Here is a 16,775-nt window from a genome sequence, read left to right on the forward strand (position 1 = left end):
TATTTCTAAACGCACAGGAATACAATAGAGCCAAACGATATTGTTATTTTAGTGACTTACTTATGTTAACGTGTCTGTTATATTTTTAATTTGCCTTTGAAAGCTCCAAATTATCCAAAATGAAACACTAACATTACATTTAATGGTTAAAGTTTTGTTGTGTGTGTGTGTGTGTGTGTGTAAAACAGTGAATGTTAAGAAAGAAATGCGTTTGTTTTTAGCAGACACCAAACAACATTATGACACACAGGTCACATTACTGGTAATTACCATGTAGATGAGAATACACAATGTTCAGATTAGCCAAATGCAATCATCTACAAAAGATGACAGTAAGGGTCCATGTCAAAGCAAACCGGTATGGGGTGAAGTGTGTGAACAGATTTGTGTAAGTGGACACACATTAGGACCATCAATGAGGAGCAAAGATGAACAAGCCTATTAATCGGGTCTCTATGCATAAATCTTCAAGAAAAATAATTTTTCACAGAAGTGGCCAGGGTGGGATGTACAGGTCATTGGTGGCAGCTGACATTATGACTACTAAGTACAAAACACTAAAATAATATAGAAACGTGTTACTTAACTATATCTATATTCCAACAACCAAGAAGTGCTTCAAAACTGGAACCAAATACAACACTGAAGGAGCTATGACTTAATTGATAGTAAATGATATCAAGAGCACTCCAGAAAGCTGATCAGTACTATATGAGTGTGATAAGAAAAGAAAAAAAATACATTTTTCTAAAATAACTCAAGAAGATTTCCAGTTTGACAGTGAACCATCAAAAAATGGAAATAACAAATGAGATCAGAAATTTACTTTGTCCAAAATATCAAGATTATTGTAGCTGAAGAGATTTCTGAACTTTTGGAAATAATACAAACACTGGTTTAAAAAAAAAGAAGAATTAAATTAAATTAAGGGAAGCTGCCACCTTAAATGTACAATATCAATACAAATTTAAAGTGTGTGTGTCCTGGTAAACTCTACATTATGGGGACAGAATGTCCCCACAAAGTTGGAAATATCCAAAATCCTTGTCCTTGTGGGGACATTTTTGGTCCCCATGAGGAAAACAGCTTGTAAATCATGTGATGTTTTTTTGAAAATGTAAAAATGCAGAAAGTTTTGTGTGATGGGTAGGTTTAGGAGTATAGGGTTAGTGTAGGGGGAACAGAATAGCCCTACAGTTTGTACAGTATAAAAACCATTATATCTGTGGAGTCCCCATAAAACATGAAAACACAACGTGTGTGTGTGTGTGTGTGTGTGTGTATTTGAACGTACACATCTGTGTAGCCTATATTTGTTACTTACATATTGATATTGATTTTGGACAAAGTATCTGATCTGATTTGATAACATATTTAATTTTTTTGATGGTTCACTCTCAAGCTTTCTGGAACATTTATTATGTTATCTTAAGAATTGGTTTCGTGTGTGTGTGTGTGTGTGTGTGTGTGTGTGTGTGTTTTTTTTTTGTTTTTTTTCGCATAAAATGGGTCCTATACAAGTGAACGCCATGTAATGTTTGTGCGTTGAAATAAACAGCAGAGGGCAGTATACAATCCTTCTCCTCATGTTCCAGTGCCTGCAGTAAGGACTTTGCAGTAAACCTCTTAAAGAATGCTGACTCATGACTAGAAATGTCATACATCAGATATCAGCCAGTAAAAAGCCATACTAACACAAACCACTAAACCCTGTTTAAAAGATTAAATTTCATCTGCAATGGAGAAGCATTGCACACAGTCATTTGCATGTGTCAGTCATTCATTTATGGAAAATAATCTTTGGATCATATATCGTGTGCGAATTACAAAACTCAAATCTTAAGATTAATAATGACATTAAAGTTACAGTAGCGAGAATTGGCATATTTGTTCCTTTGTTTTGTTTTTCTAATCCTAAACGGCTGCCGGACTAAAGACCGGGATATATTTCAATTACTCAAAAAACACTGACGAGCGTAACACTCGTCTCGTTGTGTTACAAGTTGTCATCATGATAAAGTATATGATGCTCTGCAAGGATTGTGTGGCATTTGATTGCCTCCTGACACAAATCTTGACTCAATAACATCAATTTACTCTGGATTAAATCCGGTTTTCTTTTTGCAGTCATTTGCAGATGAAGCGTAAACAACTCTTTCTCCCAGGTGTCTCAGAATACAGCATTGATAGGATAGCAAAGTTGTCATGATGAAATGTGGCAGTCGTTATCCAATAGCAGGCCGTGTTTTCCGAGCCACTCTCCCCGCTCCTCCTCTTATCCCGCCCCCTGAGTGGGCTGGAGGCTGCAGTTGTCATGGAAATGCAAGAACTCCCTCGGATCCAGATCCGGTTACCATGGAAATGCCGCTCGGAGATGCTGCGATAGGTCCTCAGGAGAAGCGGGATATTATTCAGCACCCTGGACAGCAGCGCTGTGTCGGTCCTCCTTTCTGCCAGACGCGACACTACATTCTCATAGTGGTCGGAGAAATTTCAACAGATCACCAGCTAGATTCAGTGAAAGAACACATTAAACGGGGTGAGTCGACAACTTTTAGGTTTTCTACTACCTATGGGTCAGCATGAAGAGTTCAGTAGTCACGCATAGACCACTGCACACTTTATTTAATGCAGAACCGCATGAACAGCTGTTAATGACTGAGCATCCACTGTAAAAAATTTGATTATTTTAACGGTTAAAGAATGTAAAAATGCTACGGTAAAAAGCTGTTATTTGGTTAACAGTAAGTTTCCTTATATCCACTATATCCTTATATCCACTATATACAGTGAATAGATCTAACTTTACATTTAATGTAATTTTACAGTAAAATACTGTTAAATTTGCAGTTTGTTGTAGGCTATAATTTATAAAAATGTATAATTTGTAAATTGACATTCCCTGACACATTGACAAAGCTCTTCATAATTTGGCTCCTATCTAGCTCTCAGATCTTCTTCATTTTTATACTCCTTCACGTTCGTTAGATCATCTACATTTGGTGGTATACGGGCTTTCAGTTCTTTTCCATACCGTTGCACATTCGCCAGTTGGATTCAATTTCCCTTTTTCGAAGCTCAGATTAAAACTTATCTGTTTAGAATAGCTTTTAGTGATTTGACTGTTTGATTTGTTGATTGTATGTTTGATCTGTTTGTCTGTCTTTTTGCATAGCTTTGTATTTTACTGATTTACTTTTATGTTGTACGGTGTCCTTGAGTGCTTTGAAAGGCGCCTATAAATAAAAGGTATATTTCTTCTTAGGTTTTTTTTGTCTTATCAGTATTGTACAATATGGTTTAATGTTACATCTAATGTTGTTAAACTGATGTTTATTGCATTATTTTGATGTAGTGTGCTACCATGATGCTGTTGTGTTTGTGTGAATGACACTATATAGCACTTCCTCATCTTATGGAAAAGGTCCTTGTGATGAACATTGATTCATCATGTGACATTTTTTTATCATCACCACCTGTTTTTGGTGGTTTCAGTGTATTACAAAGGTACAAAACAGACATTAGTACTTAAAAAATGAACATTATATCAGTTAATGACATGCCTTAAATTTAGGTCAGATCTGTACAACCTTATTCTTTACAATAAATGTACAAATCTTGCTACCATATTTTTACGATACATTTCTGGCAACCACAGCTGCTGTTTTTTACAGTAAATTTCACAGATTTCTTTTACAATGTACATGTATGCATATCAGATGATATCATTATGTATTTTTTAGAAGTTATATCAATGATAAATTTGAAATCTCTGTATAATATTGGATATTGTGTTCTGTTGATTTAATAAATGTGCATCTAACAGGGATTCTGTCGTGGGATATTGATTTGACCATTTGTGACTTGAACGAGGAACTGAAGCTCTTTGAAGCAAGACACTCTGCCCAGTTCTCGTCAGAGGTGAAAGGTCAGTTATTAAAGTTTCAGAAAGATGATGTATGAGCTTTTAAGAATTATTGTGGGGGGGGGGGACTTTTTTGGGGGGAAATTCTAAAAATGAATTTTATTATTTAACAAACAGCATGTAATGATAGCCATGTTTATTTGTTTCTTATCTTTTTTTTCTTTTTTCTTTTTTTAAATCATGCAAAACCGAATATTTTTAAGAAGCCTTTGATGTTGTGAGATTCAGATTCTGTTTGCTCTGCCAGAATCACAGTATTTGTGAAAGCAGGAAGCTTCCTGACATTTGACAGGTAATAGATTATGAGAAGGTGAGTGTGAAACAACAGTTATGTGAAATCACATGGAGGAAGATTAGATTGCATTGATGCAAGGCCCTGCCAAACCCACCGGAGCTCTCGTAGCCAATGAAATGGCTGCATTCTGTTAATGCGCATTGTTGGAGTGCATTTGTTTACTGCACCTCGTTTAATTCCCTCATAAATATTCTACTTTCAAGTCAGTGTGGCTCTGTTTGCAGGATCAACATTTGTATGGTGTGAATTGTTCAGCAGAGTACATGCATTTTGGAGTGTGTGGTGGATGTTTTTTGCCCATGGTATCTGTTCTTGTGCTTCAAGGATATTCATAATTCATAATTAAGCAAGACTGAGATCCGCATGTCGGCAGTTAGTTTGTATATCTCTTCTCCGCCAATGAATATTGTTCCACTAGAATCGAAAGCATCAAGCTTTGCAGAGACGCATTATAGCGACACTCCCAGTCCCGGGACTGCAGGACAACTTGATAGTTTCACTTTAAATATATGCTCAACTTGTATATTTTATTACAAGCTCTAAGTATGAAGAAGAATAAATGATAGGCTGATAATATTTGGACTTGAGTTATAAAAATAAAATTTTTTAGTATGTGGTTAACTCAAAAAACCCCATAAACATTATGTATCTATTATAAAGCACATAACGTTTGTTATTTTCTGTCTGTCTGTATCTAAAGTGGCATTTCTGAGCAGCACAGCTGATAACATCATGCTATACTGCACACTGCAACCATCAGCAGATATGAAGCTAAAGAGGATAAAGCATTAAATCTAAATTTACTTCCTCTGCGACGTGGCATCCCAGCACCCACACGCATACTTGCAAGCACATGATTGCATGGTCACTCTTATCACTCCTTGTTTTGTCACCTAATATTTCCCTTGTCTTTCTTAATCTCTCCATTCTGAGACGATGTAATGTCATGGCTGCAATCTAAATTCCCTGTTAGCCGGCCTCCAAACATATGGTTCCTCAAATGTGACTGCTGACTCGCTATCTATCGCTGCATTAATTAATCATCAGTCCCTCCTTCTTTATGTATTGATGATGATATCTTAAATAATATATTTTCCAAATGATTTCCTCCTCTTTCTGTTCACTAGAGAAGCAGTCCATGCGAGTCCCTATCAGTGTATAGTGAAGTCTATAATGGGCTTATGGGTGTAGATCAGAGTGCTTGCAGGTGGGATGATTTAACCATTTCAGCACCATGCTGAGGTTTAAATGCAAGAGAATCTGGGAATTGAGGAAACTCAGAATCGAAGACCAGGAGACTCGGTTGTATCTTCAGCGGGATTCTTTATTGAGATCGAGCTGTTGGAAGCTGCAGTCATCAAGTCTGAATGAAGGAGCTGTACATTGTATTTTATAGGCTTTTGGTGGGCAGTCCTTAAAGGTGCGGTCCTTACACACAGCCTTAGAAGTGACCACTAAAACAAAAGCATCTAAAGACAATACAGAAACTTACCCCTGGCTATGAGCTAATACTATTCAGAGGTGACATCTTTAGATCAAAGGAATAAAAGAGAAGGATACACCCAACCTTAGAAGTGCCCACTAAAAGTGCCCACTAAAGTGCCAACGGGTTTCACAACATTATTAAAGAATTTGAGCCCCATCTGGTTACAAGAACTAAGATGAAATCAATATCACTTATAGTTGACTCCCATCAAAGTGGAGAGAACTTGGTTAGAAGAGAAGACACAAATGGTTAATTGTTATTACAGTGTCTTTTAAAATTATATTCCCACCGATCCATAACATGCTTGATATTGTTCAAGGGCTAATGCAGCTGTACTCAAAGAGTGCTGTTATAGTTACTAAAACCATAAAACAAATGTTATGCTTGTCCCCGGTTTCACAGACAAGGCTTAAGCCAGTCTCACACTAAAATGCATGTCTGAGCTGTTTTAACTGAAAGCAACTTGCACTGACATATCTTAAAATATGTCAGTGCCATTGTTTTCTCTCAAGATGCACACCAGTAATGTTTATAAAAGGTACTTAAATGCCCTAATTGAACTAAGGCCTAATCCTGGCTTAATCTAAACCCTGTCTGTGAAACCGGGCCTTGATAAAAAAACTATATAGAATTTTTTTTAAACTAATAAAAATGGCAAAATTACTAAAACTTTAATTAAAATTAACATGCGAAATACAAAAATAAAAGAGCCGTTTCAAATGTTGCATCTCAGTGATGCTAAAATAACACTGCTGATAAAATACATTTTACCAACAGTGGCCTGTTAAGTTATTGTTAAGACACCCTTTGTTTTAATGATTTCCCCAAGCCCTGTGAGGGGGAAAAGCTATTCTGCTGTGTGCACTCAAGTGAAAGATGCAATTAGCAGTCTGAATAAGGGCAGGACATAAAGTGATATAATGCTCCACCACTACTGAGAGACAAAAACGCTCTGAAGCCAGAAAGGCTTTTTCTCACTCTCAAGGGCAGACTTTGTAGAGAGCCAGCAAAGTGTCAATCCACTGATCTCTATGGTCAACTTCAAAAGACCAGTTCAAACAGTATTTGGGACCAAGGAAATTTATTGAGGCCAAATACTGTTTGAACTTGGGCGTTAGAGCAGAGGTGAATGAATCAGTGTTGCTACAAGTCTGAATGAACTAAGCACACTGAGAAAGCTCTCCCACATGTGGGGTACAGGAATCAGCACTGTCATTTTTGTATTATTTATTAGGGCTGAGTAAAAAACATTGATTTCTCGATTTTAATCGATTCTCATTTTTACGAACCGATATCGATTCTTAAACCCCAAGAATCAATTAGGCTAGTCATCCTGTTTTCAGTCGATGAATGAATGGAACATTGATGCGCGCATCCCATCCAATAAATCGCAATCATTTTTGTGCTTTGTTACTATTGATATGAAACAAAGTCTCAGATTTCAAATTACGTCAATTTTCATTAAATAATTGAATGAGATCAAACATGTGTTTAAGTTGCTAAGAGTGGTTGCTAGGGGTGTTGTGATACATAGAACCGTTGGGTGATGCGGTAAAACACAGCTATTGACCAATCAGAATCAAGGATTGGAACTAACCTTTTTATAATATTTATTAATATTTTGAATTAGCTTTTATTTTTATAATATTCAGTTTTGTTTTTGGTCATTGTTTTTCTGTTTTTTTATATAGCCTACATATTTTTCTATTTAGCTTTAACTTTTCAGTTTTGTTTTTAATCATTTTAGTACTTCAATTTAAACTTATTTCAAACTTCCAACATTTTTTACTTTTTTTGTACTTTTTTTTTTATTTTTAGGTTTTTCGTCTAATATTTTTATTTTGTTTGAGGTTTATTTCAGCGAAAACAACACTGGGAAGTGGAGCATAAACAATGATGTTTATGTCATCTGTGATTTCCGACAGGCTGAACAAATCAGGTCATTTTTTTCACATTGTTGACTGGGTCATTTATTTTCCTTCCTGAAGAACCTGAACTAAACATCAAACAAAGCGTATTTGAAGCCGTACATGATCACTTTTGACAGAAAACCACACTGAAGTACAAAAGAGGACTGTCTTCTTTTGAAAGCTTTCAGCTGGGTATTCTGTAGGCTACACTGATGGTTAACAGAAGGTAGTTTCTATAGTTTGTAAATCTGGCTCATTCATATGTGATTCAGTGAATTTCTATGACAGAACCCCTACATCCATTCAGTAACAGAGTTTGATCTGGTCCAGAAGTGGACTGACCCTGTGAACTACTCCTGTCTACTACTATTACCTCTAATTCTGGCTTACAGGCAAAAGCTGCATCTTTTCCAGCAGAGAGTCTTGAAAACAAGATGTTCTTTGTTTTTACATGCGGGTCTGCCTTTTTTGACAGTGACAAGTCGTTGTCTTTGTAAGCTGTGGATTTTTCTGCTAGTGCACACAGCGAAACTAACTTCTATCAATAATGAATTCCTATATTGGCTTACAAGGTGGATATTACATCCAGTTATCTCACAAACCATAAAAAGCATGCCCATCCCACAGGTGCTTTACAAAAATACTATTGAAAAAAATGCAAAACTGTTGCACCCAAAAGCACGTCATTTAGCGTTTCACCACCCACACAACGTTTCAAGGGTTTAATTTCTCCCATACATTCCATTATTCCATAGATGCTTATCCATATTCTCAAAAAATATGAAAATGTTTTTCATTGTAGTATGTGTCAGTGGAGAGATGTATTAGTCCATGTCCCGCCACCATATGTGCAGACAGACTTGCTGGTTTTGTTTGCGGTGCATTTGAGACAGAAACTGAAAGGGAGACGTGTGAATAAACTCTTTCAGTAATGAGATCAGGGGAGCAGCTCCTCTTCTTCTCACTCCGCACAGAAGCGCTCCCTCCACTTCATCTTGTGCTCTGACAGGTGCCAGTCACTCTGCTGCTCTGTTCTGTACAAAAATGGCTTGCTTTGTTTTAGCCAGCAGTGGAAGATGATGGATGAGGACTGAGCATGCTCGGTTCGGATGGGCTGCCACTCCTGCAGCTGTGCTTGGAATACTGATCAGGATGTGAGTGCAGTGTCATCATGGCTGACTGCTTGGAAATGTCAGAGCACAAAACCAAATGACTTTTAGTTAATGCAAGGTGTTAAGCACATGAATAAGAGCAGTTCTGACTGTTCTTTTATTTATATAGGAAGAAAATGCATCCTAATAGATGCATGAATAAAAATATGCCATAGATAGATAGATGGATAGATAGATGGATGGATGGATGGGGTATTTTTAGACTAATTCAGATGGTTATTAGATAAAAGATAGGGGTGAATCTCAATTGCAAAAAGTCTCCCAATCACATGAATTCACCAATATTTATATGTATATTTACATATATATTTATATGTGACCCTGGATCACAAAACCAATCATAAGTCGCATGGGTATATTTGTGGCAATAGCCAACAATACATTGTATGGGTCAAAATGATCGATTTTTCTTTTATGCCAAAAATCATTAGAATATTAATTAAAGATCATGTTCCATGAAGATATTTTGTAAATTTCCTACCGTAAATATATAAAACATTTATTTTTGTGAGTGAATGCAGCACAATCGCGAACATAAATGGACAACTTTAAAGGAGATTTTCTCAACATTTAGATTTTTTTGCACCCTCAGATTCCAGATTTTCAAATAGTTGTATCTGAGCCAAATCCTATCTTAACAAACCATACATCAATGGAAAGCTTATTTATTCAGCTTTCAGATGATGCATACATCTCAATTAAAAAAAAAAATGACCCATGGTTTTGTGATCCAGGGTCACATTTGTATTTATACATATAAATACTTATGCACTTATCATGTATATAATATATATGTATATATAATGTATATATATTTATATATATAAATGATAAAATTACAGCATTGACTTTGAAATAAATATTATGATGAAAGTGCAATCTAGAATTCCCATATGTGTTGCTATTCCCATATGTGCTGTTGCCACCTGAAACTTCAGCCAGGGATTTTACAACCGACACAGATGGATGGGTCCTTGAACAATCATTAGAGATCCCTTTACCTCCCCAGAGGCAGCAGGGAGGAGGCTGGAATGGTCACCATGGCCCCAGCTGTCTCGGGCATTGTTCAATTCATTTAGATTTTTCAGCAATACGCCGCACGTTAATGACTCCGACCACAGCTCGCTGCTGTAATAGCCCTTATGTTTAGCACGTTTGGTTGTAAAAGCCTCCAAATGTGCAGTTGGGACTTAATTGCATGAGTTTCTATGTGATGCTCAGAGCATAATTAAATCAATAAACAGGAAATTGACAGGGCGGAGAAAAATGAGTGATGAGTGAGTCTATCATCAGAGGAGCAACTGCAACTCACTCTGACAGAAGACGAGGAGACGCCATTCTCAAACCTAATTCAATAGCTTTTACATTTGTTTATGAAAATTTCATCTTATTATATGATATCTAATTAGAGTTTAAATGTAATTAGTTCACAGTTGAAGCTATTTATACCATAATTTCTCTTTATCTGCTGTATATGTAGAGGATTTTATTTTGAAATAAAATGCTAAAAACTGCTAAATCTAATCTTGGGAGACTACACGCCATTGAACATGGAGCTGGTTTTTCACAAACATGAAACTTGAGCTGTTAAGTGAAGTGTTGATTTGTGATTATCTCACCTCAACGTTAGCACGGGAAATGCAAATCTTGTCTTAGACAAGAGTGTAAAAGTATAAATCTCTCCACTTATGAAGCCGAAGCAGAGAGGGCTTTTACATTGGTCTGGTGTGTTGATTAATAATTCAGGATGGGCTATTGATTCTGCTCTTTTATACCCCTGCAGTCTGCACATGAACACTGTACGTCAGCATGTTTCTCATGCTCAGGCGACTCCAGTCTGCTTGATGGTGACATTGATTGCAGGGCTGGATCTTGCACCACACACACCACAGTGAAACCTGAGCCCACGCCCAGACTCTGGACCAAAGGTCTTAGCAAAAATGGGGGGTTATTGTTGTAGTAAGCAAAACCATGATTCCCCACTGCTAGGGTGTAGTAGAGCATTAAAATAGATTCTGTAAAGAATCTTGACCTAGGAAGACATTTGACGTGCTTACAGAAGCAGGATAAATCAAGCTTTCCATCTACATTTTTCTGCTGCAAAATTCTACAGAAGAGGCTTTAACTCTGTGGTAATGTGCTAATGCATCACCAATTTTGCAAGAGCAAGCTTTTATCTTGGGAGTGTATTGAATGGATGAAATAACTGAGATAATTCAAGAGATGGACACAGGCTGTCTAGCAGCAAGGGTGCGGCAGCCAGGCTGCTGCTTTGAACAGTTGCTTAGGATATGTCTGGAAGTGTCTATTTATAATCTTGTAATAGCATCAATTTAAATTTGATTTAACAAATGCAAACCCTTTTTGTAGCAGCTAGACGTGGTCATCACCTCCGGCTATTAAAAACTCAATCCCTCTATTAAAACCATCTTTCAAATGGAATTAGCTAAATCCAGATTTTCCTCATTTATATTTTGTTTTTGTTTTTAGCGCAGTTTGAATATTACTATAATCTCCAGATTGGACAGTGTCCTCACACTCCTACTGTAAACACAATTCTGCGCTGGCTCACTGTCAGGCCAGAGTCAGGCGAGAGAATGCTGATGGAGTGCAGTTGATGGGGCAGGTTTTGGCAGTCTTGCCCTGCAGCTGTCGGTCTGGGATCAGCTGTACGTAAACTGCGAAATGGCCCATCCTTGTCATTCTTGACAATTACAGCACCTATAGGCTGAAAAATAGAGAATTGCTTATGTTCATGTTGAACATAAACAATATTGTAATAGAATATATATTTAAAAAATGACATGCAGAGATGCATCATGCTCTTGATATGCAGAGCTAGAACTACAATCTTGAAAGTGATTTATTAGACGGGAGGAAAAAATGTCCGATTTTAATGTGTAAACTCCTAACCTAGTCTCGAGAGAGATTTTTGGATTGTGTTTTGATCTTCAAGATGACCAAGAGTCCAGTATTTGTTTATTATTATTACTGTATTATTGAACAGGTAGCAAAATGTAATAAGCCAATAACGGCAGTAAATTGAATTAAGAGTGGTGAATCTTTGTAATAATAATGCATTTTATTATAGAGAGCTTTTCAGGGTACTCAAAGATGCTTAAATTGTTGTTACTTAACTGACCAGTCTTGGGATGGGTCATGGTAAAGGTATTTCATGATGCAAAATATTTATTGGATGTAAAGGGTGAATACAGGTAAAGTGGAAAGCCTTTAAGTGCTTTCTCAAACTCAGAACCCATTTTTTACCTGTTATTAGCAAATTGGGCTCCCTTTATCTCAGTTCACTGTAAATTTAGAAATGTCATATAAGTGATTCTATAATTGGAGATACATTTTGCATTTCAAAAAGGTAAGAAAAACTGTTCGCTAACAGAAATTATTTCCAGTATCTCCAGTAAAACATTCAATTTTAATAATTTGGTTAGTGCTTGCCAAACACAAGTTACTTCCAGACTACTGTCAACATTGTTACTACTTGGTAACAGGGTTTGACGGTAACAGAATTGACCATTTTAAACTTTTTAGCCAAAAACTCCACTTGTTAGCATAAATGCTAAGAGCACATGGCACTGATGAAATCATGAATAAAAGACGTTTAAACAACCCACTGTGTGATCAGTGATAAATTCTGTTTTCCTTTTGATATTGTGGTAACAAAACAATTTTAAGGTTTTACAAAATAACTCTTGGTGCAAGAACTTTTTAGATTAAAATATTTTCTCAGAGAGAGCACACATACCTTCAGATCTTATCAGTGGGGGAAAGTGACATCAATTCCACCAATTTAAAGGCAAAGTATGGTACAGGAACAGAATTGACCCAAGATTTATGGGCACACATTTCATATAAAAGTTATTTTTAAACAATTTAATGTTGTAGAATTAGGAAAATTACTATATAGGGCTTTTATAAATAAAATAAATGAAATACTACCTAAAGTAAAATTAAATATTTTGATTACACAATGATACATGATGGATAAAAATACACTGACTAATTCGGATAACAAGATATCATGATTTTCAGCTATATCAGACACCTTTTACAGAAAAGATTATATTGTTATGGCCTGTAACATCTTGTGATCCATGACAATGAGTAACAAATAATTAAAATAATGAAAAATATAACCATTTGAAAAAGCAGAAAAAATGTATCTGCAATCATAGAATCACCCACATATATACAAGGTCGAATTAAAGCGGCATAAAAATGTATCACGTAAATGTGATCACATTTCTTATTCTTCAAGTGTCATCAAGTGCATACAGGCTCATAGGCCACACCCACACCCTCTCGCGCACTCGCGTGTCTGTGTGCGCGCTCTCGACGTACGATACGCACAGCTCAGCATCAGCAACGGTAGGTCTAATCTGTCATATAATTCTGCAGATGTTTGATTATTGGCTTATATGGTTCAAATATCTTGATCTCTGACCGATGTTATTCATTCATGAAATGTGCAGTATTGCTGGTATAGTATCGTGTCAACCGCTTACACTGACTGTCTAGGTCTGTATCGCTTTTGGCTTGTTCACGGATTTATCTAAAGGTCGCAGAAACCCAAGCTGTTGTAAAGCGAGTACGATTATGCCATCAGTGATAGTGCATGGAAGTAGTACAGGATCGCACTGTACGAGGAATCTAAGATGCTGAGGTGATAAGCAAAAATCTTCGACTGCATTTGGGAAATATTTGAGCTAGAATATGAGGGAGAAAATTACATTTTATTTATCATTTGTTTCCTTACTTTTGCTAGATTTGTTTTCTATTTCAGTCTATTTTTTCTCAAGCCACTACAGTTGCGGAATTTACATTTGCTAACACGGATTTTGTCAGAAATCGCCACAAAAAATGCAATTTTGTGGAAACACATTATTATTTCACCGTGACCCAGATCTTAATTGTGATTCTGATTATTATGGGATGCAGCAGGGCATCTGAGGAATCTGTTACTGTAGCGCGCCGCGCGCGCTCGAGTACGCGTCACCGCGTGAGATAAAAAAAAGTGCACCGATTCCACAGGCCAGACATAAATCTCATAGATTAGTTAATTAGGAATCTCTGTGAAGCAGAACCAGAGTGATGGACTGAGATATTTGCTCGTTGTAAACAATTTCATCTTAAAGGAATAGTTCACCTTGAAAAACCATCATTTACTCATCATTTACTCTTTACTCTTGCTTAGACTGCTATAGTGTTTCAAGAGCGAATTACTGTGGAACACATACGGAAACAAAGATCGTCTCTGGGAAAACATTAGCATCTTTTTTTTTTTTTGTATAGAAGAAAGTCATAAAGGTTTGGACCAGGATGAGTAAATGATGACAGAATAGGCCTAGTCATTTCATATGGACACACCTATTTGTCATGTGAAATGGTTATAAAAATATTGTCTTCAGTATGCATCTTGTTTGATGTGCTCATAACATGTCAGTTGAGCTGATACAGATAAGTGCTTCTTGTGTTTAGAACGGCAGTGATTGAAACTTGTGATGATCGCTGATGTGGATTGTTTAAAAAAGCTATCAGCCATTTGCTTCGGTGAGGTCAGATGCATTGATGGAAGGAGAGAAGGATTTTACTTCAGCACCATTCTGGCCCCGTTTCAAATGACTGGTTGTGTGTGTGGCCTGGTAAACCCTACATTATGGGGACAAAATGTCCCCACAAAGATGGCAATATCTGAAATCCTTGTCCTTGCGGGGACATTTTTTGATGTTTTTTTGAAAAATGTTAAAAATGCATAAAGTTTTGTGTGATGGGTAGGTTTAGGGGCAGGATTGAATATACAGGGATAGAATATACAGTTACAATATAAAAATGTCTATGGAAAGTCCCCATTAAACATGTAAACACAACGTGTGTGTGTGTGTGTGTGTGTGTGTTTGTTTACCAGTCCTTTACACCTGTGTTATCATTATTGTTCAAAGAGCATATGGCATGACCGAAAGCACAAGCACTGTTTTTTGTCCCTGGTCATTAATCCTCAAAAGCGATTATGGATGCAAATTATTTTTGTATCATTTTAAATGGGGCCTTGAAGCTTTCAGTTTATTTGCACGTAACAAATCTTTTCCAGAATGGGCACTTTAAGGCCAGTGCCCCTCTGTGCTTTGTACAATTTATCCCTTTTAGTCATTTATTGCATTTAAATGAGCCATTTGTATTAAGTCAACTCATATCCCGCATTCATTCGCTCCAGCTGTTTACAGCGTAATGGGGTCCATTACACCGCAAGAGCACATACAAATGACTGAGAGCTCAGCACTTGTCTTGCTTTTCTATAAGGGGACTCTGTCTCCCTTGCTTGTTAACAAGTATTTGATCGAGATAAACTTGTTGCAGTGGTTTCAAAGGCCAGTTCCAATGTAGTGCTCAGAATTTCACTGCTATAAGATTAAGTGGCTTTAATAAGATTGCAGCTGCTTATTGAATCACTACCCCTAGATAAAGGTTTAAAAAGTGTTACACACCTCCTCTCTCTCTCTTCTTGTCTCTTCGTATCACACACAGTGTGATTCAGAGACAGCTGAACAGCGATCAAGGACAGGGCAATGAGATAACATTGGCTCAACAAATGTAATACTTCTCTCGTACAGAAGTTTAACGGTTATCTCTGTTGTGTTCAAGGACTTGACATGATTAAAATAGTCATGATCCAACAACAGCTGAACATTTTTAAAATGTAAAAACTTTTGATTCGCTTAAATGATAATGAAGTGTTGAAACATTCAGCCACGAGGCGATCACATTTACACCTCATTTTCCCCGATGAGTGAAGAGCCAGTCTTGCAAGTATAGTTGCAAAATATAGTCAGTATCTGGTGGGAAAGCTAAATTAGACCTCAGATTGTCGCTCATATTGCCATATCTACTTTGAAATTATGATCTTTTTACACAAAAGCATGTGTCACTGTTCCAAAATGAGCTAATTTGTGATTTAGGAATAAAGATTTTGGAGGCATCAAAGGCAGATATTAAGTGTGACTTTAAAACTCTTTAAGCCTGTGAGGCAATCAGTCAGTTCCACTAATTTCTTGCTGGTGAAAGCGTGTCAGTCGCCTTGGATGACTTGTGCTTATCATTTAATCCTAAAAGCCAAAATTGCTTGTGAAGCTTAAAATGCACAGAGTAAAGATCTTCTCTGGATTGTTGTCAAATCTGCATTTGACTTTTACCAAATTAGTCTTAGCAAGTGTAAAATACATCTGACCCCATTTGTCTGTGTTTTACATTCTCAGTTGAGCGACACTGAATTAGCTAATTTTAGAAACCATCTGCTGAGCTGCTAAATATTACTGTAACTGTGTACATGATTCAAGTGAATATAAATCACTTATGAAAATAAGTTGTTCTAAAATAATATTTTATATATTTATATATTAACTACGGGAAATTTATTTACTGTGTGGTACTGAAATAACAGAATTTCATATCATCCAGATCATAATAAACACAGCATACTGTATGTCCAGTGCCTGATTATTTGACTATTCTTAACCTTATTTAGTGCAAGCCGATAACTCACAGAATAACCCATGCTGGCTAACTGTTTGTGGAAAGAGCTTAATTTAATTGTTTGCTTCACAACAAATTTGTTCCATTTATTATTAACTTACAAATTAGATCATTTCAATGTAAATTAAAAAAAAGGGAGTCCTAAATAAAAATCTAGCTTTGGAATAATGTTCTTATAAAAGCACAAAACACTTCTACATCCTGGCATGAATTAGAGTAGAATTTACAAATGCATTTCTTCAGAATGGTAGTAAGGTGAAGTTGTGTGTATGCTCAATGTCACAGGAGACCATGCAGCCTGATTTAGCTGCTCATAATGTTATCTGTTCTCCATCTCAAAGCGAAAGCACATCTGAAGGTCATGTTGGCAGCTGTCCCAAAGCATCTTATTGGTTCTGAAGGAAAGGATATCGTAATGATGTCAAATGTCTTGAAAGTCAAATTT

General features: G+C 36.5%; 1 protein-coding gene across 3 annotated transcripts in view; it reads left to right on the forward strand.

Annotated features, from left to right (window-relative positions):
- Nucleotides 1-2,393: 2,393 nt before the first annotated feature.
- Nucleotides 2,394-16,775, forward strand: part of map1aa (microtubule-associated protein 1Aa) — a 29,708-nt gene continuing 15,326 nt past the window's right edge. For 2 of the 3 annotated variants that reach the window (XM_084108988.1, XM_084108989.1), the window contains exons 1-2: nt 2,394-2,539; nt 3,827-3,928. The gene's annotated coding sequence lies outside the window, so the exon portion shown is untranslated. Of the gene's footprint in view, nt 2,540-3,826; nt 3,929-13,102; nt 13,172-16,775 lie in introns of those variants that run through there. The other variant, XM_084108990.1, reaches the window with a different exon arrangement.

Source organism: Abramis brama, assembly GCF_963993115.1.
Source record: "Abramis brama genome assembly, chromosome: 3".
NCBI lineage: Eukaryota > Metazoa > Chordata > Actinopteri > Cypriniformes > Leuciscidae > Abramis > Abramis brama.